This window comes from Heteronotia binoei, unplaced genomic scaffold (genome assembly GCF_032191835.1).
Source record: "Heteronotia binoei isolate CCM8104 ecotype False Entrance Well unplaced genomic scaffold, APGP_CSIRO_Hbin_v1 ptg000654l, whole genome shotgun sequence".
Lineage (NCBI taxonomy): Eukaryota > Metazoa > Chordata > Lepidosauria > Squamata > Gekkonidae > Heteronotia > Heteronotia binoei.
The window spans coordinates 574,376-596,311 of record NW_026800062.1 but is presented as its reverse complement, the minus strand read 5'-3'; positions in this window follow the sequence as shown (position 1 = coordinate 596,311).

The following is a 21,936-nucleotide window of genomic DNA, read 5'->3' as shown; positions in this document are numbered from 1 at the left end:
GTTAAGAGGTCTTGTGAACTGTGTAGCTGGAAGAATTTTTGATGCAGGCATTTCACATGGAAGCTCAACTTGATTCATGAGGCTTTTTACTCTCCCTGTTGAGAAAGTAAACTTTGCATTAATGAGGCAGGCACACATGTATGAGATGCCTTATGGATGCCCATTTCATATTTTAAGTCAGGAATCACTAATGCAGTGCCCATGAGTGCCATGGACACCTTTTCTGGTGTTTGCCAAGTGTTTTCAGAAAATGAATGGGGTTGCCCAGCAGAGCTTCTGATTGGCCATTGAAGATCTGTCTGGCTGTGCAGATTTTTTTTTTTAAAGGAAACACTGCTTTGACAGTAGCTGCCACCACCACACAAGGATCTTCACTGTGTGACTGAACGGTCAGTTGTGTATATGCAAGAAAATATTTTTCAACAATATGCTTATTTTAATTGGCCTCCTGTTTGAAATGTTGAAGGGTTACTGTTAGAGTTACTCATAACCTCACTCCCTGACATTTTGTGTTTGCTCTGCCTCTTGCAGCAGCTATTTTGTGATTGCCACCCCCCACCCTATGTCAGAATTCCAGATGTGCCCACAAACTCAAAAAGGTTGGGGACCCCTGCTTTAAGTGCTTGGGAGGAGGTGCCTATAACACTTGCCCAGCCCATGAAACTTATGATTTAAATTTATAATTTGTAAATTCTGAAAAAAATCCCTGGAAAGTTTTTACCTTTTGTAAATTGTGCTTACCCAAAGTTAAACATTCACCTGATTCTAGTAAACTTCTGAATCAGGCCATTAAATTGTAATTCAGGATATATTCATTAATTCAGAGCTTTTCAGCTGTTTCAGGCCAATCTAGCAGTCTATGTCAGAAAGGGAGAAAGAGATGCTTTGATTCTTTAGTTCAGCTTATATTTACTACCATGCTACAAGTTCTTTTCAGTGTATAGACTCTTTCCTTAATACACACAAGTTGAGAAGTTGTAGAATATTATGCTGCTTTTGTTAAAGGTAAAGATTTCCCCCATAACCTGAGAGCCCTATCTACAAGTGGAAGTCTAGATATGACAGGGAAAGGGGGATTATTCTAAGCAGCCTTGAGCAAAAAGGGACTTTGGAACATCAGTTAATAAGATTTTTTAAAGTAAATAAATATAAAATGCAGCCAATTTACTGATGTTAAGCACTGAAAACTGAGTGGCTGATCTAATTGGTGGAACTTCACCACATGCATCTCAGATTTACATTACAGGGTGTAAGAAATTAGATGCACAGAAGTTTAAAGCTTGAAGGATTTTCCTTCATTGTAAAGAAGGAGAATTAACTGTAAAAAGATTATTGGGATAGGAGGAAGGCTGCAATTGCAGTCTGGATTATGTTAAAGCTAGAAAGGTAGTATTGAAGCAGTAATTTTTAAAGTATCTGTGTTAAAAGTTGCTTTAAAACTGTTAGTGTTTCTACAAATCCAGTGCCTAAAGCAGCCACTACTGTAGATTGTTAGTTTGTGAAAATAATGTTTTCAATGATCAACTATCTTTAATCAATTCTGAACATAGCTGACAAGACATTTCCTTCTTATTGTAGCAGTTTGTAATTTCTAAAATGGTGGGTTTTTAAAGATTATTACATCTGCTTTGAGTCCTGGGACCATTTCTCATCAACGCTTGCTGGTTCTGCACAAGCCCAATTATATTTGTTACAGTTGCTGGCTCCTAAAGTCCCCCTCTACAGAAATCTGAACTCTGTCTTTGAAATCCAACACTACAAAGTGATTAATATATATGACAGTAGTGAACATCACAGTGGGGAAAAATCCCTGGAAAGTTTTACCTTTTGTAAATTGTGCTTACCCAAAGTTAAACATTCATTTTGCCTAACTTAATTTACTTGAATTTTTTTGGGTAGAACATGGAGGTGGTTCTCTGGGGAATGTTTACCTTTCTGTTAATTTGTAAATTGTGTAATGCATTTTTATTTTTTAAATTATGTATATTTCTTTTTTAATGCACAAAATGTTTACGTACAACTACTGCAAATATGTGTATATTGTCACTGAGCTTTATTCAGTTTATACAGATCCCATGTGAAAACATAACCATTCGTACATTTTCACAAGGGGTATTTGTAAATCCTGAGGTAATGCAGACAATAAATATTAACACGAAAAGGGTATATGAGTTTATTTTATAACTGATGTTTTATTTTGTCTTGGAGCAATTACAAGCATTCCTTCTTCACGACTGAAACTTACATAATAACAGAGTATTTCACATTCCATTGGGTGTGTTAAGGTCCACAAAGAATATACTACATCCTTGGTCCATAAAAGTAAACAAATCAGCACCACTGTCTTGTCTAGCTTGGACTTTAGGTCTGGGGTGGATAATAAATGGTTAGTTAAGACTTTAACCTGATCCGATTACCTTGAGTGACAAGGGATTCAAGTGGAATTCTTTGGTTGAGAGAGTCAAGAGAGGGAATATAGGGTTGACAGTGAGAGAGTGAAGCAGATTGAGAGAGGATCAAGAAGAATCAGTTAGGGAAGTGGGAAGCTTAACCCATCCCTAACAAATCTGAGGGAAATAGCTCCTAGAAGACAGGGGTGATCCCTAGTGAGGGATAAGGAAGGAAACTGGAACTTGTGTGAATGTTCCTACCTCCACCAACTTTTGTGTGTTATACCAAGAAGCTTATGCTAGTTTATATAAGACAAACTGCCAAGAAATCTCAAATTTTAAAGACCTGTCTGAATAACAGAAACAGTTACTTGATTGTGACAAATTATCTGGTGTTTATTTTTATATTAAGTTACCTAATTCCTGTTGCCTGTTCATAAGTCCTAACCTGATTCCTGCCTGACCACTTTCCATCAAAGTGAAATAAAACAGTCTATTCTTTTTGATTGACCATTAGCCTCTTATGTGCCATTTTCAAATGAGGACAAAAAGAAGAATTTTAGTCTCTTCCCTCAGTTTCCTAGGCTGGGTCAGCATCTAACAATACAATCAAATGGCTGGTGGGACAGCTGTGTGGGGGGAGGAGGTAAAGAAGAAGGGGCTGTTCAGTGAAGAACAAGATAAAGGGAAACTCTGTGAGGGTGGGTAAAATCATAACACCCAAGGTGGTTTCTGTGCCAGATCTAAACACAAAGCCTAGAAATTGAGGATAGATATTCAGGTGTATCCCAGAGTGTTTGTACTACCACTTCTCACTTGAATACCTTGACCCAGGTGGGAAGGTTTACAGCTGGCTGAGGGTTGAAACAATTTTTGCAATTTCTGCTAAACTCCTAGGCAAGTTACTTAAGCCCAAACAGCTGAAAGCCTACCAGCATCACCTGCCCAGTACAAGCTTAAACTCTTACACTCTAACTCCTAAGGGAATTTCCATCCCTTCTCTCATAACACATGTGGAGCTGCATACATAGAATTCTGTTCCTATGCACAAAAGGAGACATAAGCATTGAAAATTCAACAGCTTTTGTCTGAGCTTAAGCAGAAAAGAAAGCCTCCTTAAACAATCTTAAAAATAAATGTCTTGCTCTTGCAAGAAAGGCTGGTTATTTAGCTCTTACATTTACTGCATAACCACCATGTTCAGTTTCTTGATAAAATCTTGCATGTTGGTTTTACCACGCTCAGTTTTTACTGCATGCAGATAATCTTAAAATGTTTAGGTACAAACTGCTCCCACAAATTTTCTGTATGCTATGCCATATATATATATTTGGCTTACATTTCTGGAGAGGACATTAAGGTGATGACAGAAAAGAAAAGCAAGGATGACACATGCCATATTGGATGCAGCTTCCCCTCGATGTTACCATATCCCCCCTCCCCCCCAAAAAACACTTGCTTTAAAATGCTCCCATTGAGCTGGAGTGATAAGAACAGATGGCTCTTTTCTCTCAACCGGATATTTGCTGCACGTTTATTGATTGTGCCGACAGTCCTAATTCTCTTCAGAGGCAGGAACTGAGCTTTAATTGGCATTAATGTTATCAGAGTAGTGTTCACATAACAGCTTTTTTTAAAAGTATCAAGCTGAAAGGTCATCAAGCACACAAATACCCTTGAAATATATGGTTTCAGCTGATTCAAGTTATCGACTTTCCCCCCAGTCACATAAATATGTGGTGGGATTTCTGCAAAGGGCCTGGTGTGTTGTGGACTTCAGTATCATACAGCAACCAACGTGCAAGATTTTACCAAGAAACAGCCATCCACTTGCCTCTTTGTACATTTACCAGTTGTTTGATCAACTAAACAAATGATGATTGCATGGACTATGAAAATATCCTTTGGCTTCAATTATGAAGTAACCTAGTTATGCAGAAACATTTCCAAATTAAGCTGCCTGAATGGGATTACCAGTAGCACGAGCATTTTGAGCCCCGACCTCTCAGAATTTAAAAAAAGTATGCACTATCTAGTGCCAGGATTCCTGTCATGGTCTAATATGGAACCAAACATGAATCAGGTGTGAGCCAGACTGTAAGGACAGCATATTTTGTAACACCATTTGATACCAAATTAATAAGATTTCCTCTCCCAGCCAGAGTACAGTTCTAAGCATTCCTCCTAAAGGGCTGCTCTTCCATCTTGGAAGAACTATACCTTTCTTGCTCTTTCATCCTGAACATCATGCTGCCATCGCACAGATTTTAAAATAATCACTAATGTTAGTACATTTGGGGAGTATCCCTTTTCATTCTATCCTAATAGAGAATGAAGATGACATTTTTTGAAAAAATCTGAGGTACAATAAGAACATAAGAGAAGCCATGTTGGATCAGGCCAACGGCCCATCCAGTCCAACACTCTGTGTCACACAGTGGCCAAAAAATGTATACACACACACACATATATACATATATATACACACTGTGGCTAATAGCCATGGATGGACCTCTGCTCCATATTTTTATCTAACCCCCTCTTGAAGCTGGCTATGCTTGTAGCTGCTGCTACCACCTCCTGTGGCAGTGAATTCCACATGTTAATCACCCTTTAGGTGAAGAAAAGTACCTCCTTTTATCTGTTCTAACCCGACTGCTCAGCAATTTCATCGAATGCCCACGAGTAGAGATGTGCCAAAAAAAGAAATTCGATAGTACATGGATTCGGAAATACGGAATCCCGTATATTTCTGAATTCTGTAGTTGAAATAGCCACATATACGGTAGATACGCGGCTATTTCCGAATATACGGCCCCATTATACCCTATGGGCCATTGAAATCAATGGCAAATAGGATATATTTGAAGCCGCCTGGAGGGGAGGGGGTTTGAGGGAGAGCCCCCAAATTTGCAGGGGACCTGCAGGGAACTCTCCCCTACAAACCCCCCAAGTCCCAAAAAGATTGGGCCAAGGGGTCCAATTCCTGGGGCACCAAAATCCAAACCTAACTTCACCCCAGAGAATCTCTATAGGACCCGAATGCACTATATACATCTATCTACTCTATGAACCCTGCCACACCAAACACAATCTGCTCAAGGTCTGCTCTGCAAACTTGGCTGCAGCAAACCCAGATGCCAGCTCTCCAGCCCTGCCCCAAAGAACATGGGGAGAGCTGGCCAAGCACAACAAGCCTGCCGACTCTGGGTCTCTCACACAGGTGCCAGCTTCCCTGCCACAGAACACACAATCTATAGATGCCAGCTCTCCAGCCCTGCCCCAAACAACACGGGGAGAGCTGGCCAAGCACAACAGAACCAGGAAAAGGGACAACAGGAGAAGGCCAAGAAACTCAACTGTTAAAATGTGGCCTTTTCACCAATAAGAAACCTCAGGCCAAATCAGTCAACAACAACACCCCCCCCCCCCCAAACCAGAACCAGGAAAAGGGGGACAACAGGACAGGAGGATGCAAAACCTGCAGCAATAGAGAATAGATCCAAACAGAAGGCCAACACAAACTCAACTGTTAAAAAGTGGCCTTTTAAACAATGAAAATTAGGCCAAAAAGCCCCCCCCCCCGCCAAAGAACCAGAACCATAGGAACAATAGCAGAAAAGGAACAATAGGAAAAGGAACAATAGCAGCACAACACAGCAGCAACAAATCAAACACAGAATCCTTTTAAAACAGTAAAAAAACTTAACTTTTAACAATACAGGAACTTTACCAACCCCTCCCCCCCCCCGCAAAAAAACCCTTCACCTTAACCCCAAGAAATCCAAGCCACCCAAATTAGGAAAAGTAAAAGGACACTGCACTTCTCTCTCTCTCTAAAGTAAGATATGGGCAAATTGGCAAAAAAACCCCACCCCAGGCCCCCTCCCCCAGTAGAACCCCCTAACCCAAAATAAGCTACCCACCACCCAAATCTGGATAAGTAAAGGGACTCTGAGACTTAAAAAGTCCTAAAGTACCAACTAAAATAAAAACAAGAACCCCAAGACTGTCTTACCTTAGATGTCTTCTCTACTCCAGGCAAGTCTGGTAAGACTGAGAGAGAGCAGCAGCAGCTGAGGCCAAGGGCCAGCACAGCACAATCTCTCTCTCACACCAACATAGCAGCAATGGAGGAGTCCAGCCAGGCAGACCCCTTAAAAAGGTTTTCTGGCCCTACAGAGAGCAGTTTCAAAAAATAGCACTGCTCTGTGATTGGCCAGACAACTGTGCTTACTTGGATACCCCAGTAAGCAAAAGATCAAAAGAACAACAATGTTGCTGATGGCTGGGGGATCAGCTAAACAAGAGCCCTGCAAAGCATGCATTTGCAATGCATTTTGCAAATGCATGCTTTGGATTGGCTGCTGGGGGTCCTCTTCCCCGTCCCCCCCTCCCTTATCCCAAACTGAATGCACACCCCTACCCACGAGTTCTTGTATTGGGAGAAAAGTTCTTCTTTCTCTACCTTCTCCATCCCATGCATAATCTTGTAAACCTCTATCATGTCACCCCACAGTCGAAGTTTCTCCAAGCTTAAGAGCCCCAAGCATTTTAACCTTTCTTCATAGGGAAAGTGTTCCAAACCTTTAATCATTCTAGTTGCACTTTTCTGCACTTTTTCCAATGCTATAATATCCTTTTTGAGGTGCGGTGACCAGAATTGCACACAGTATTCCAAATGAGACCGCACCATCGATTTATACAGGGGCATTATGATACTGGCTGACTTGTTTTCAATTCCCTTCCTAATAATTCCCAGCATGGCGTTGGCCTTTTTTATTGCAATCGCACACTGTCTTGACATTTTCAGTCTACCACGACCCCAAGATCTCTCTCTTGGTCAGTCTCTGCCAGTTCACACCCCATCAACTTGTATTTGTAGCTGGGATTCTTGGCCCCAATGTGCATTACTTTGCACTTGGCCATATTGAACCGCATCTGCCACGTTGATGCCCACTCACCCAACCTCAACAGATCCCTTTGGAGTGCCTCACAATCCTCTCTGGTTCTCGCCACCCTGAACAATTTAGTGTAATCTGCAAACCTGGCCACTTCACTGCTTACTCTCAACTCCAAATCATTTATGAACAAGTTAAAGAGCATGGGACCCAGTACTGAGCCCTGCAGCATTCCACTGCTTACTGTCCTCCACTGCAAAGACTGCCCATTTATATCAAAGATTTCAGGTTTTCACGGCTGGTAACATCATTAGGGTTTGTAGAATCTTTCAGGCTCAAGTGCCGTGTTCTACTGGAGAACATCCTCGGTGGCGTTGCAGCCGGAGCAGCCGCTCTGACCTTCTTGGCTGCTGTGCATTGAGTGGCTGCAACGCCACTGAGGATGTTCTCTGCAGCTGAGAATGAAACATCTGGAAGGAAAACTTCCTCCGGTAGAACACGGCACTTGAGCCGGAAAGATTCTACAAACCCTAATGCCCATTTATACTCACTCTCTGCTTCCTATTAATTAGCCAGTTTTTGATCCACAAGAGGACCTGTCCTTTTACTCCATGACTCTCGAGCTTACTAAGGAGCCTTTGATGAGGAACTTTATCCTACAACACTAGAAAGAGCTCTGAAAATACAGAGCCAATCAGTGAGAGAAAGGCCCATACAGTTTGTCGTTGTGGCCATCATCCAATTAGTTATCCAAAGACCTGCTGTGGAACAAAGTGAAAGGGCCTTTCTGCATTCAGTCTACTCCTAATTTTTCCAGAACTCAAAGTAGTATGCCTTTGATTTGAATCATTTTCTTTCATTCTGTATATGTAATTATTTTTCAGCACTTTGTGTCGGGAACTCAAGTCTCTGAGGATTATGCAGATCCATGTTAGCTCAATATTGCCTAGGATGATTGTCAGCAGGCCTCTGGATTCCAAGCAAAATGTTTTCCCAAGAGAGGCTGCCTGAGTTCCTTTAACTGGAGAGATTTGTTTATTTATTTCTATTTATATCCCACCCTCCATGCTGAAGCAGGCTCAGGGTGGCGAACAAGGCCAACAGGCAAGTTTAAATACATAAGACCAATTAAAACTATAGATACAGTTGCAACCTTAAAACATTTAAAACAACTAATACAATAATATGAACATTATATTCATAATGGCAGCGCACCAATCACTCTATTCTGATTCCCATCATGAATTCAAATCTCCAGATATAGTTCAGATCTAGAGGCAGGCTCTTTAAAGGACAGTTCATTTGTCCAACATAATATTTCGCATGCGAGTTCCAGAATTTAATAATCAAAGGCTTGGTGGAAGAGCTCTGTCTTACAAGCCCTGCGGAACTCCAAAGATCCTGCAGTGCCCTAACCTCTTCTGGGAGCTCATTCTACCAGGGTGGGGCTGCAACCGAGAAGGCCCTCGCTAGGATTGCAGCTAACCTGGCTTCTCTAAAGACTGAACCTGAAGCTTTTTGTTATTGGTGCTGCTGCTACATAGAACTTAAAGAGGGTTGACTGGGGTTTATTTCCAAATCAGGATTGTTATATGGAAGCATGAAACACATACAGTATGTTTCCAGGTGCCTATTGGTATAACCCTTTTTCTTTATGCCTTCATGAGTTGCTTTTTTTAAAGACACCAGGCACTGAACCCGGGATCCTCTGTGTACAAAACAGATGTTCCACCACTGAGCTCCCTTATTAAATATCCCAGCTAACATGGACACTTCAAACAACACTAATCAGCTGTTTGCGGGGGGGGGGCGGGGAGGAGCAGAATGGACAAAATCCAGCTTCCCTTTCACTGCAAACAGCTGATCCACATTATTCAGTATATCTAACCTATAACTATGTGTGCACACAATTTGACTTGGGGTATAGTGTACAGGCCCAACAGGTGGACTGAACCGTGCCTGTAACACCAAATGCCCCATTCCTCTAGCGATTACATCATCTATGAACAATAGGCTGGATCTGAATATGTTCTCTTAAGGGTGTAGGTACCAAACATTTAAACTGTTGAGGCCTGTCATGGCTGCTATCATACAAATTATGTTTGGCTGGAGGTAAAAACCAGAAAGAGAAACCACATGCTTTGGGGAATAATCCTGGAAAAGTATAAACCCCTGTTCTGCAAAAAGAATAAGCAGCCATTCTCGTGCAAAAGAATTGCAAGTGGAACGCTCAAACTGTGTCAGGCTCATGGGAATTCTCTTCCAATTCCCTGCCTCAGACCCCATTTGCTCTTTATAGGACTATTACAGACCAACTCTGGTGGGAACTGCACAATTAAATTACTGCTGTATATCTGACTGGCAGCAGAGGAGCTGCCAGATAACAGAAGTGTTTCTTGCCTCCATCAAAAGTTAAATAAAATTGGTTCAAAGTAGACTTTGGAAAACTCTCATTCCTCAACTGCGATGAATGTAGGTAGAAACAAAGAAAGTTACTAGCACTGAGGGATGTAGCTCAATGATAGAGCTCAGATTTTCCCTGCAAGAAAAGTTCCAGGTTCCAGCCATGGAGTATCAATTAAATGATGTCTGGGAACATAAACAAAGAGACCTTTCAGTGCCTGAGATCCTGGAGAACAACTACTAGTGAGATCAGACAATTCTTAGCTAGATGGCCTGACAGTATGACATGGCATAAGCCAGCTTAATTCATATTGTATACAAAGACAGTGCTGTTTCCTGAGTACTGCGGTAGATGCCGATTAACAGCGACTAGAAATACGAATTCAACAATACAGAGTGGGAAACAAAGTGGATTAGAAAAACTTGCACCCCCAGGTCCAAAAACAGCACAGTGTCTTTTTGATATAGCATCTAGTGTGCAACTTGTCCCAAAACAATGGCATAATTATAACAGTGAATCATATATGCTCTCTTTCCATTTTTCTATAGTTCACAATACTCCCTGTAAATTTTGGAAACAGGAAACTAACAGTAATGGAAGTAGAGCTAGTGGTGAAACACCACAGTTCCAAAATAGGGCTGTAAACACTGAATTGAAAGCAAGCAAGCAGCTGATCACCTCAAGCTTGCATTTTGTGGTGGAATAATTAGATTATGATATATTCTTTCCACAAGGTGGCAGGCTTGTCAAATTTGCTGGAATATTACAGCCCTATTATTTGATAGAACGTTTGAAGCTCACCAAATCTGATGCCAGACTCCCTGTTATTTATCATGCATCCCAACATTTTACAAATAGTCTGTGTTATGCTCTGGGAGGGTCCACAAATGAGACTTCTCTGGGCCAAACTAGAGGTGACATCTGCTATACACTGGATTGGATTCCCCTGCCGACTTATAGACAGAAATTATATCAGGGAATTATTGTTCCCAGGCACCCTGGAGTGCCTCAGGGATCTGTTGTGGGACCTGCTTTGTTTAACATCTTTATGAATGATTTGGATCAAAGAATAGAGGGAATGCTTATTGAACTTGCAGATGATACTAAATTGGGAGGGGTAGCAAACATAGAAGACAGAGTCAGGATACAGAATGATCTCGAAAGGCTGGAAAACTGGACTAAAACAGGAATAAATGTAGTTCTGTATTGAGGTAGGAATAATCAAGTGCATAATTATAAGATCGAGGGAAGACTTGTCTCAGCAGTAGTATATGCGAAAAGGATCCAGGAGTCTTAGTGGACCATACACTGAACATGAGTTAGCAGTGTGATGCAGTGGCTAAAAAGTCAAATCCAATTTTGGGCTGTATCTACAGAATAGTGTCCAGATCATGCAAACTGATGATATCGCTTTGCTCTGGTTAGACCTCCCCTAGAGCATTGTGTTCAGTTTTGGGCACCACAATTTAAGAAGGATCTAGACAAGCTGGAACGCATCCAGAGGAGGGCAGTGGAGATGGTAAGGGATCTGGAGACCAAGTCCTGTGAGGAAAGGTTGAAGAAGCTGGGGATGTTTAGCCTGGAGAGGAGATGACTGAGAGGTGATATGTTCACCATCTTCAATTACTTGAAGGGCTGTTGTATAGAGGATGGTGCGGAGCTGTTTTCTGTGGCCTCAAAAGGTCAGACCAGAACCAATTGGTTAAAGCTAAAAGAGTTTTCAACTAAACAGTAGGAGGAACTTCCTGACAGTGAGAATGGTTCCTCAGTGAAATACTTCCTTGGGTGGTGGTGGGTTCTCCTTCCTTGGAGGTTTTAAACAGATTCCTTCTAGATCTATGATTGGGGCCACAACACAGAGGGGAGGAGGAGCTTCAGCCCTTTATCCACATTGTTTTCCAACAGTGGGGGCCCTATTTACCCCAATGTGAGGCTCTCTAAGCTTCAGCCAACTCACATCGAGCCCCATGACTTTCTGTCCAGAGGCAGCACCCCTACTCTTACCCACTCAGTCGCAGACAGCCCAGGGCCAACTGCAGCAAGAAGGGTCCTGCAGGAGCTTCCAGCCGGACCCAACAGATGCCAGGGGTGTGGCAAGAGCAGAGGTGGCATGGTGGGACTCAACCCCATTCAGGGCAGGTCCAGCCAAGGAGGCCAGATACAGGGGAGAGCACCTGACAGTGTGGAAAAGTGGGAGATGGAATCCCAGCCTCACCAAGTCGAACTGGGTTGTAGGCAAGCTCTTTCAAAGGAGGCCAAGGGAGTGGGGCAGGGTGACAAGCCCCATTGGCCCTGGCTCCTGCCTGTCTCAAATCTTGACTGGAAGGAGAGGGAGAAGCTGAGGATATTCCTCTCCCAGGGAGCCCTTCAAAAGGTGGAACCAGAGAGGAGTGTCTTGACCACTCCTTAAACTGCAAAGTGAGATGATGTGAGCATGCCAGAAAGGGAGGGAACTGGATGGAAGCAAATCCCCCTTCCTCTAGGCCCATCTGAGACCCTCTTAAGACCCTGCCAGAGAAGGGGATCCTAGAGGATGCCACAGTTCCAGCCTCCACCTGGAGGAATTGAACACCTCCTTCCCCTGCACTGTGTTTCTGAGCTGAATTCAGTTCTGGAGCACTGGAGAATGTTAGTTCCCTGATATCATCTGTAACCCTGTCTAGTTTGGCCCTCAAATCAGCTTTTATATCCACCAGAAGATTGTGGCCGCATGGCCTCCCTGTACCTATGCCGTAGGCCCTCGCTGTTTTGGGGGGACCTGTTCTCAGGATCACCAAGAATGGCAATAGCCATGAATGCTGGGATTCAGGGGCCTGCTGCCCCTCAGCAGCAAGCCCTTCTCCAGTAAGGGCTTTAAAATGTTCCATACAGAGGCAGTTGAAACAGTGCTCTTGGATGTAGGTTCAAGCCATTGCTCAGCCATGGGACTCATTCCGAGGCTTCCAAAAGCCACAGTCTCTGGGTTGTAAACACAACAGACTGATGCATAAATACACTGCTGTGCCAGCCAAAGCTGTCAGGGAGAGGGGGACTCTGATATTAGGTAGCTGTGCCACAGAGCTTTTTGAACCACCTTCCTAAGAGGTACAAATCAGCTTACTTTTAAGACAGCAATTCGGGGTTATTGTTCTTTTTTTAAGTGCTAGTGCTGTTGTGTGGAGATACAAAAAGGGGTTGCAGGTTTCTTTCCCTGCCTGCTAGGGCCTGCACAGGTAAAGAAGACAGACTGGGCAGGTTGCTAACTGACGACCCTCACTCCATGTCAGATTTCACAAAGACCAAGGTAGAGATGAAAGCGACACCCAACATACAGAGAATGTCCCTTCCCCAGTACATCCCTTAACAGACTCCAGTTATCACAAGAAGCTTTGAATTCTAATCAGTATAGAAACAGTCAAGAAAAATGCCAGAAAGAGATGCCATATACTCCATACTCCTGCCACAACAAATACATTTGCCTAAGGTCAGGGGTCATTTCATAGAAAAAGAGGTGCCGGAGCTCATTTGCGTGACTCTTTTGCATATGCCACACACCCCTGACATCACCGGAAGGTGTAGTAAATTATATCAGGTCAGCATCTACCTTAAAATACTTCTTGAATTATAATTGTCATAATAAAACCTTACTCCCATCATACTTTTTAAATTACTTTCTCCTATACAGCCACAGTGGCATGATGAAGATTTCCATCTGTCTGCTTTATATGTTTTGGTTACTTTCCAATTTTTTTGTTGGGGAAAATATTAGAAAGTTTGTCAAATCATAGAGTTCAGCAAAATTCTCCCAGGAGGTTTGAACAATGGATCCCAGAAGCAAGTATTTGTGGGGAGGGGGATAAGAAAGAAAGAGCATAATAAAATTTAGAAGTTCTGGAGTGCTCCTGCCCAAAATCAGGCCTGCCTGTGGTCATTAACATAGTATTGTAGCACCTTTACAGGCAAAAGAACAAACCAAAAAAGTACCACTCTGAATGCATAGCTCACTCACACACAGACTCCAGCCTAGACTTACAGTGCCATCCTAAGCCGACTTATAGCCTTCTAAGTCCATGGAAACCAATGAGCTTAGAATGACACAAGTCTGTTTAGGGTGGCACTGTTAGTCTCCTCCCTGCACCCAGGTTAGTTACATCTTTGGAGTGGAATTTACATGGAAGAGAAGGGCACAGGTTGATTATCTAGCAAAAACAAGAACAATCCCCCCAGCAAAGTATATAGAATTAATAAATGTATTCAAATCAGACAGAAAATATTCAAATGTAGATCTTTCGCCATCAGAGTTGTCAACTCAAGGCTGAGAAATTCCTGGCAATTTTGGTGTGCGGCCAAGAGATGGCAGAGTTTCGAGAGGGGTAGGATCTCAGTGGGGTATAATGCCATAGAGCCCACTGTCCAAAGCAGCCTTTTTTTCCAGGAGAACTGACCTCTGCAATATGGAGATTATCAGATGATGGCAATCCTATTCACTACACTCATTTCTTTCCCTGCTTTTCAGGGTGCTAAAGTTATGGATGGTATAATCATGATTCAAAGATGTGACAAAATCACTCTCAGTGCTCTAGAAGGCCCATAGTGAGATGCTTTTGAGTCACTGTGTTTTGAAAACATTTTTTATTTGTTTTGCAAATACTGTCTCAGTGCAGTTTCAATGTTGGGGAAATATTGGATTCCATGGGTACAGAGGGAAAATGAGCTCTGAAGAAGGGGTCAATTAATTGTATAGGAATTTATTTGGGGGCTCTGGTACTTGAGGCTCTCCATGCCTTGCTGTCAAGCAAATCTCTCCTTTCTCTACCCTACTAGTTTAGTCCTCTGTAAAAATTTATATTACAACATAAAATAAGCAGCCAAATGACAAGTCTGATGTTTTGGACCCAGATCCTAAGTCTGCTTCATGTGAAGTTTATGACTTTGGGGCAACTGCATGTTTCCACCAGGGGTCTCTCAAAATCTCTGGGAAGGCTGGACTACCCAGGGTGGGTCAGGGATACAATTTCCCCCCTCTCTTTTTTGTATACACACACATATCGCAAGCACATGTGTGCGTGTGTCTGCACCTGGAAGTCATGTCAACCTCTGGCTTTGGTTACTTTCCAGGTACTAACCACAGGTACTAACCACAGTTGACTCAGCTTAGCTTCTGAGATCCAGAAAAGGGAGCCGAGTCATCCTAGAGAGGCCTGGGAGCCTGGCAAGGTATTGCTCATGGATATGAAGAGCATCTCTTCTCATCAAGCATTTTGCACATGACCTTCTGGAACTGAGACTAGGAAGGCCTCACAGGAAGTGTGGTCTGGAGTCCCATGGGGGCTCCTGGCAGCCCTGCACTCAGGGGAAGAAGGCAAGCACATGCTCCCGTCAGCTCAAAACGTTTGGCATTCACAAGTATGTTTATTTAAGGCACAAACCAGCCCTGTATATTTTCAATACAAAAATTAAATTTGTAGTGGTGTTCTTGGTGGTGCACAGTTGATGAGCAGAAAGCTCCAAAATTAACCCAGGAGATTATAGTACTGCTTGGAAGCTGTATTCTCAGGTAAAGCTTTAAAGCAATCAGAAGCTGAGAAGGGAAATGTCAGCCATATTATGCATCTCATCCTTCCAAGGACTAACACAGCTTATCTTCTGAGACCTGACAAGCATGCCATATGGTTGCCAATCCCCAATTGAGGGCAGGGGATCCCCTGGTTTGGAGGCCCTCCCCCTCACTTCAGAGTTATCAGAAAGCAGTCCATTATACCCTATTGAGACTGGTCCCCATAAGATATAATTGAGAATCTATCCATGGGGCTCTGGAGGGGCTGTTTTTTGAGATAGAGGCAGCAAATGTTCAGCATAACATCTAGTGCCTCTGCCCACCTCCACCCCCCACCAAGTTTCAAAAAGATTGGGCCAGGCAGCCAATTTAATAAGCTCCCAAAAAAGGTGCCCCCATCCTCCATTATTTCCAATTAATGGAAGATATTTAAAAGAAATGTGGTCCCTTTAAATGTGAAGGCCAGAACTTCTTTCAGAGTTCAATTATGCTTGTCACAACCTTGCTCCTGGCTCCACCCCCAAAGTCCCCAGATATTTCCTGAGTCAGACCTGATAACCCTATTCATACATCTTGGCGGGGGGGGGGGGAGTTTTGTCTATTAGTGCCTGTTTTTGCCAAGTAGTAACAAAATTCAACAGCAATGGGACAAGAATGTCCTGACCTGGATAGCCCAGGCTACCCCAGTCTTGTCAGTTATCAGAAGCTAAGCAGGGTTGGCCCTGGTCAGTATTTAGATGGGAGACCTCCAAGGAAGTTGGGAATGTTACTCTGCAACAGTCATTTGCCTTGAAAAACCCCACAGGGTTGCCAGCCATAAATTCAGCCGTGACTTGATGACAAAAAACATGGGGCCAAAATAATTAGACTGCTTTGGATTAGTCATTAGACACCCTTTACTCACTTCAAGAAACAAACAAACAAAAAGGAACATGCTTCATTTTTCAAAGGCAGGAATATGAAAGCAGCAACATAGCAGTGATTCTTTATGTTGGGTGCACTATTTAAAGTCCAAACAAATGACCAACAAGAAATGTTTTCCGCTTTCCGCAAGAGGGCAGCAGAGGCCTACTTTTGGAACAACCAGGGCCCTATCCAAGGCCGCCTATTTTCATTGTAGATAGATTCAAGTGGGCAGCCCTGCTGGTCTGAAGCAGTAGAACAAAACAGGAATCAAGTGCACTTTTAAGAACAACTGATTTTTATTCAGAACGTAAGCTTTTGTGCGCTCTCTTAAGCACACTTCATCAGATGAGGGGATCAGGTATTGTGATATACCTGATCCCCTTGTCTGATGAAGTGTGCTTAAGAGAGCGCACAAAAGCTTACGTTCTGAATAAAAACTGGTCTTAAAGGTGCCACTTGATTCCTGCTTTGTTCTACTATTTCCATTGTGTTCTTTGTGTCGCTTCCCTGTCCTTCTTCACTATAATTTTGTTGAAAACAAGGAACACAAACAAACACAGACAGTGGATTAACAGCAATACTGAAACCATGTTTTGAAAGCACAAACTGGCATGAAATACCACTCAGGTAAGGTTAAATCAAAAAGAAGCAGAGAGAATAAATGTGCTCTCTCTCTCTCTCTCTCTCTTTTGCATTCACTAAAGTGTAAAGTGCTTTCTGAGGTTCTGCCTGTGCAAATGAGAAGATGTTTCGTCAGTTGTTTCCAAGGCACAATTTAATCCTAATTCTGAAACATTTGTATATCTGAACATCAGAACATGAGAAGAGCCTGCTGGATAATAAAATCTCTAGTCCGGCATACTGTTTCACACCCTGGTGGGCCAAATGGACAGGGCATAGAGGCCAGAGACTTCTGCTGCTGCCTCCCAGCACTGGTATTCAGAGGTCTGTTGCCTCCACGAATGCAGACTGCCTTCAGTCACTATGACTAGTAGCCACTTCTCCATTAATTTGTCTAACCCCCCTTAAAGCCCCCCCCCTTTTAGGAGCCCCATGGTGCAGAGTGGTAAAGCTGCAGTACTACAGTCTGAACTCTCTGCTCACAACCTGAGTTCAATCCCGGTGGAAGCTGGGTTCAGGTAGCTGGCTCGAGGTTGACTCAGCCTTCCATCCTTCCGAGGTCGGTAAAATGAGTACCTAGCTTGCTGGGGGGAAAGCGTAGATAACTGGGGAAGGCAATGGCAAACCACCATGTAAAAAAGTCTGCCACAAAAACGTCATGATATGATGTCACCCCAGAGTCGGTAACGACTGGTGCCTGCACAGGGGACTACCTTTACCTTTTCTTTATTTAAAGCCATTTTTGCTTCTGGCCATCAGTACCTCCAGTAACAGTGAATTCTGCAGTTTAATTACTTGCCTAAGTAAAGAACCACTTCCTTTTATCTGTCTTGAACCTAGTGTCCAGCAGTGTAATTGGGTGCCCCCTGAGTTCTAATATCCAAGAGAGGGAGAAAAAGTGTCCTCTATCTGTTTACTGTACACCATTAGAACTGCAAAGCCCCCTAGTTTAGGAAGGGGATCCCACACCCGAAGTCCCTGTTGCCTGCTGTTGCTTGGAGAGGTGGGGGTATAAGTGGAAAAAAATAAACTTCAGCGCCATTGCGAGTGCAATGACTTCACTTCTGGGTTGTAGTGGAGAGTAATATGAAGCTGCCTTATACTGAATCAGACCCTCGGTCCATCAGTGTCAGTATTGTCTACTCAGACCAGCAGCAGCTCTCCAGGGTCTCAAGCTGAGGTTTTTCACACCTACTTGCCTGGACCCTTTTTAGTTGGAGATGCCAGGGATTGAACCTGGGACCTTCTGCTTATGAAGCAGATGCTCTACCTAATAAGAAGAAACGGCATGATAAAACCATAGAGTTTCCAGTGTTTGCTAGAGCTACCCATAGCTAGTTCTGGATTGTAACCAAAAGTAACATAATCACACTTGTGAAACCAGTCCAGTCATTTCCTTGCACCCACACCATCCCACAGCTTGCCAGACTTAGCATCCCTTGCAGCATTATATAAACTTGAATCATGTCTCCCCTCCCCTTATCCATCTTTTTCCTAGAAAGAAAAGTTCCAGACTTTCCTCATAGGAAAGGTGTTCCATTCTCCATTTTGGTTGTCCTCCTTTGTACTTTTTCCAGTTTTGCAATATCATTTTTGAGATATGTCAACCAGAACTGTACACATTGTTCCAAATGAAGCTGCACTATAGCTTTATGCAAGGGCGTGACAATATTGGCTGCAGGCTTGCCAGTCCCTAGGTCCCAGGCTCTTCCCCACCACCAGCCAGCTGGCCAGTGGGGAAAAGCCCCACCTCAACAGTCACCACGTGCTGTTAAACTTTGGCAGGCATAGAAGATGCTTTCAACTGTTTGTGTTTTGGAAAATATGTGTGCCTTTAAATCTCAGCAGCAGGAAAGCAGGGGGCAGGGCATGCAGGCAGAGCCATGAGTGTGCAGTCCTGTAGTCAAGATTTCTGACATTGGGAGGGGGCATGAACAATAGTTGGGTGTACTTAGCAGCCCCCTGCCCACTGTGGGAGGCCAGCAGTTGCTCCTGCTGCCTCTTCTGCACATTTTAAACAGCCCTCCCTCCGCCCGCCACTGCTGCCACCTCCTCCTCCTCCTGAGGGGCCACAGGAATGAAAGCTAAGGGGGGGGGACTTCCCCTCCCTTCCGAGTGATTTAAATAGTGCAGGAGGGGCATCCAGTAGCAGCTGCTGCCCCTCCCATGCAGTTGAAAGGGACACTGATTGGCAGGCCCTTTAAATCATGTGGGAGGCTGGTGGCTGCTCCTGGGCACCCCCCCCCCAAGAGATTTAAATTGTCCAGGAGTGAGGCAGTGGCCCCCACCCTCTTAACTTTCATGGGAATAGGGGGCGGCCTGTGGCCTCTGCTGCAATTTGGTGGCCTCCTCCCTCCCCATGATTGAAATTGTGTCAGAGAGACAGCAGGCAGGCCCCAGCCTCCTTGTGTGATTTAAAGCCCTTTAAATTGCATGTGAAGTCTGGGGTCTGCTCCTGCTATCTCAATCACGGGGAGTGAGGCCATGGCAAAACCCCCAATGCTTGGTTGCGGGCCCTAAGAGACCCCATCCAGAGTTTGTGGGCAGGGCCCCCACAGGCCCCCTGGAGCTATGGGTCTGCGAATGTGTGAGAAAGGCAGATAGTAGAGTCTCTGCCTTGTTTCTATAGTAGAATGGATAGGAAAGAGTTAGCTAGAACTCCACACCCTAGGCTTCTCTCCTTTCCTGTTCCTGTCTGGTTGAAATACAGCATTCAGCATTCTGCTGTATTACACTCAGCAACTCCTGTGAGTAAGTTGCCCCAGTAAGATCAAAAAAGTTTTTTATTTTGGCTGCTTTGTGAGTGAGTGCAGCTAGCATCAGCTTTTTTTGCGCAGCAAACAGAAACTGGTTTTTAGAGGTTTCTGTTTGCTGAACGAAAAAGCAGATGCTAGTTGCAGCTCTGGGGCAGATAGTGTGAAATCAGAAGGAAGCCCCACTAAGAAGAGGAATGTGAGAGCAGCGTGAGTGGGAAATCGGTCACAAAGTGAATAGCACTGGTCCCAGTCCTAATAATGATCCTTGTGGAATTCCACTGCTTGCTTCCCTTCATTGCAGGAACTCTTCATTTATCCCCACTCTCTGCTTCCTGCCATATAACCAATTTATGGATTTAGAGGATCTGTCTTCTTATCCCATGGCTGCTAAATTTATTCAGGAGCTTTGATTATGTCTGCTGGATTATTCTTTTCTGCATGAACAAGGGGATGATAATACACCACTCAGTGTAAAGGTATGGTATGTCCCCTGATATTCTGTGGGGGAGTATAATTTAGTGGTTTCTATGCAATGATGAGGCGAGGTGGTAGTGAGCATAGCTCTTTTATTGAATGCAGCATAGTATAAGCTGCCTCAAAAGACTGAAGACTGGGCCAACAGGGCCAACTACATATACATACAAAGGCCTTTTCCGCACAGTCTCCTACCCCCTATCAGGTCAGGAGTGTGCACTGGATTTAGTGAAGAGTTCTGCACATGCTGCTCCTGATCAATTTTTTGGTCCTTCTCGCCTCTAACGCAAGTTTTCTGGACTCCTTATTTTTGTGGAGTCATATTTTTTGCTCCTTCTTTAAAGCTGAAGCTGTGTGTGTGGAAATCATACATTTGGGGAACGATTGCCCACCCCTTGTCAGATCTTCACACCCACCATTCTCCCTTCCAATGACTCATACGATGATGCAGTGAAAGCTTTTCTCACCACCACCCACAATGGCGCCTCATACCTCTTTTTTAAAAAACCTGCATACTCTTTGTGTTACAACATAATTTCGGGCCATTTCTGTAGTATCATTCTGATTAAATGCCATGTTATTGAAAAATCGCTTGCTTCTCATTGTTGCTGAGCCTCAGTATCACCCTGTGAATGTTTTTAAAAATATTTATTCGTGTTCATTTTTATGTTTTGAGTCATCCTGCTGATGGCTTGACCCAATACTTCCTTGGGAAACGAATGCCGGCCAGAGTGTGCCATCTCCTGCGCTTGCAACGCGAGGAGATTAGCTTGTTGGGTAAGAACTACATATCATTGATACAATTCCAACCACATATACAACAGGGAGTTTCTTCCTCTAATGCTTAACTGACACTGTGTTCTTTGATAATACAAAACAACACCACTCCCAACACATCCCTCCCTGTCTTGTCTATTGGATTTATATTCAGGGATACATTCAAAGGTTCTCTGTATAACCTTGATAAAGGATCTCTCAGTGCACTGTTTTAAGCTAAATTATAATATGAGATAAGAACATAACAAATTAAAAACATAAGAGAAGCAATGTTGGACCAGGCCAGTGGCCCATTCAGCCCAACGCTGTGCCACACAGTGGCCAAAACCCAGGTGCCATCCCACATTCAATCCTCACATTCACTTTAGATATAATTATTACAACAATCACCTTTACCTAGTGAATACATAGAGATGCACCACTTGGTCAGGGAAGTGGCATTAGGTTGCTGGTGGAGGAGGACCCCATGTTTGAATGTCCTTCCCCTACCCCCAGAAAAGAATCTTCTTGCATACAGAAAATCAGCATGTAGGGGAAGGCAATTTTGCTCTGTCCCCAGTTTCTATTTTTCCATGCCAAGATTTTTAGTCCCAGAGAATCAAACATGCAGCCCCTTCCCTACTTATGCTGAAGGGCACTGTTTGATTTTACTGAATGTTGAAGCTAGCATTAGTCTCATCGGGAGGATATGTGTGTGCTCATTATAAATTTGAGTGATTCTTTAATGCAGGACTGTGCTACTAAAATCACTCAGAGAACCATGTTCACATTTTTCTTTATTCAAGAGGGCTGTGTTACAACCCTGGGAAAGCATTTTAATCAACTGTTCTCTCTCTCACCCACTCTCCATTAGCACCCTCTCCCCCTCTGCTCTCTGCACAACAGGGTCACTCTGGTGCCTCTCTGCACTGTCATCTCTGTTAACCTTCCCTCTTTTTCACTGCCTACCTTAAGTAATTGCTCTCTTACAGCAACTCCTACCTTGCTCTCTTTACTGCCAGAAGCCGAGTCTTTCTGTGTCAGTAGCTTTCTCTTTTCCCTTGCTTTCTCAGCTCCATGGATCTCCCTGAATCCTCATCCCTTGCTTCCTTTTTTTGGTCTAACTCTTTGGTTTCTGCTCCTCCTTCAGATCACTTATCCTCCTATTTTGCTGAACTCAGCAATTTCCACA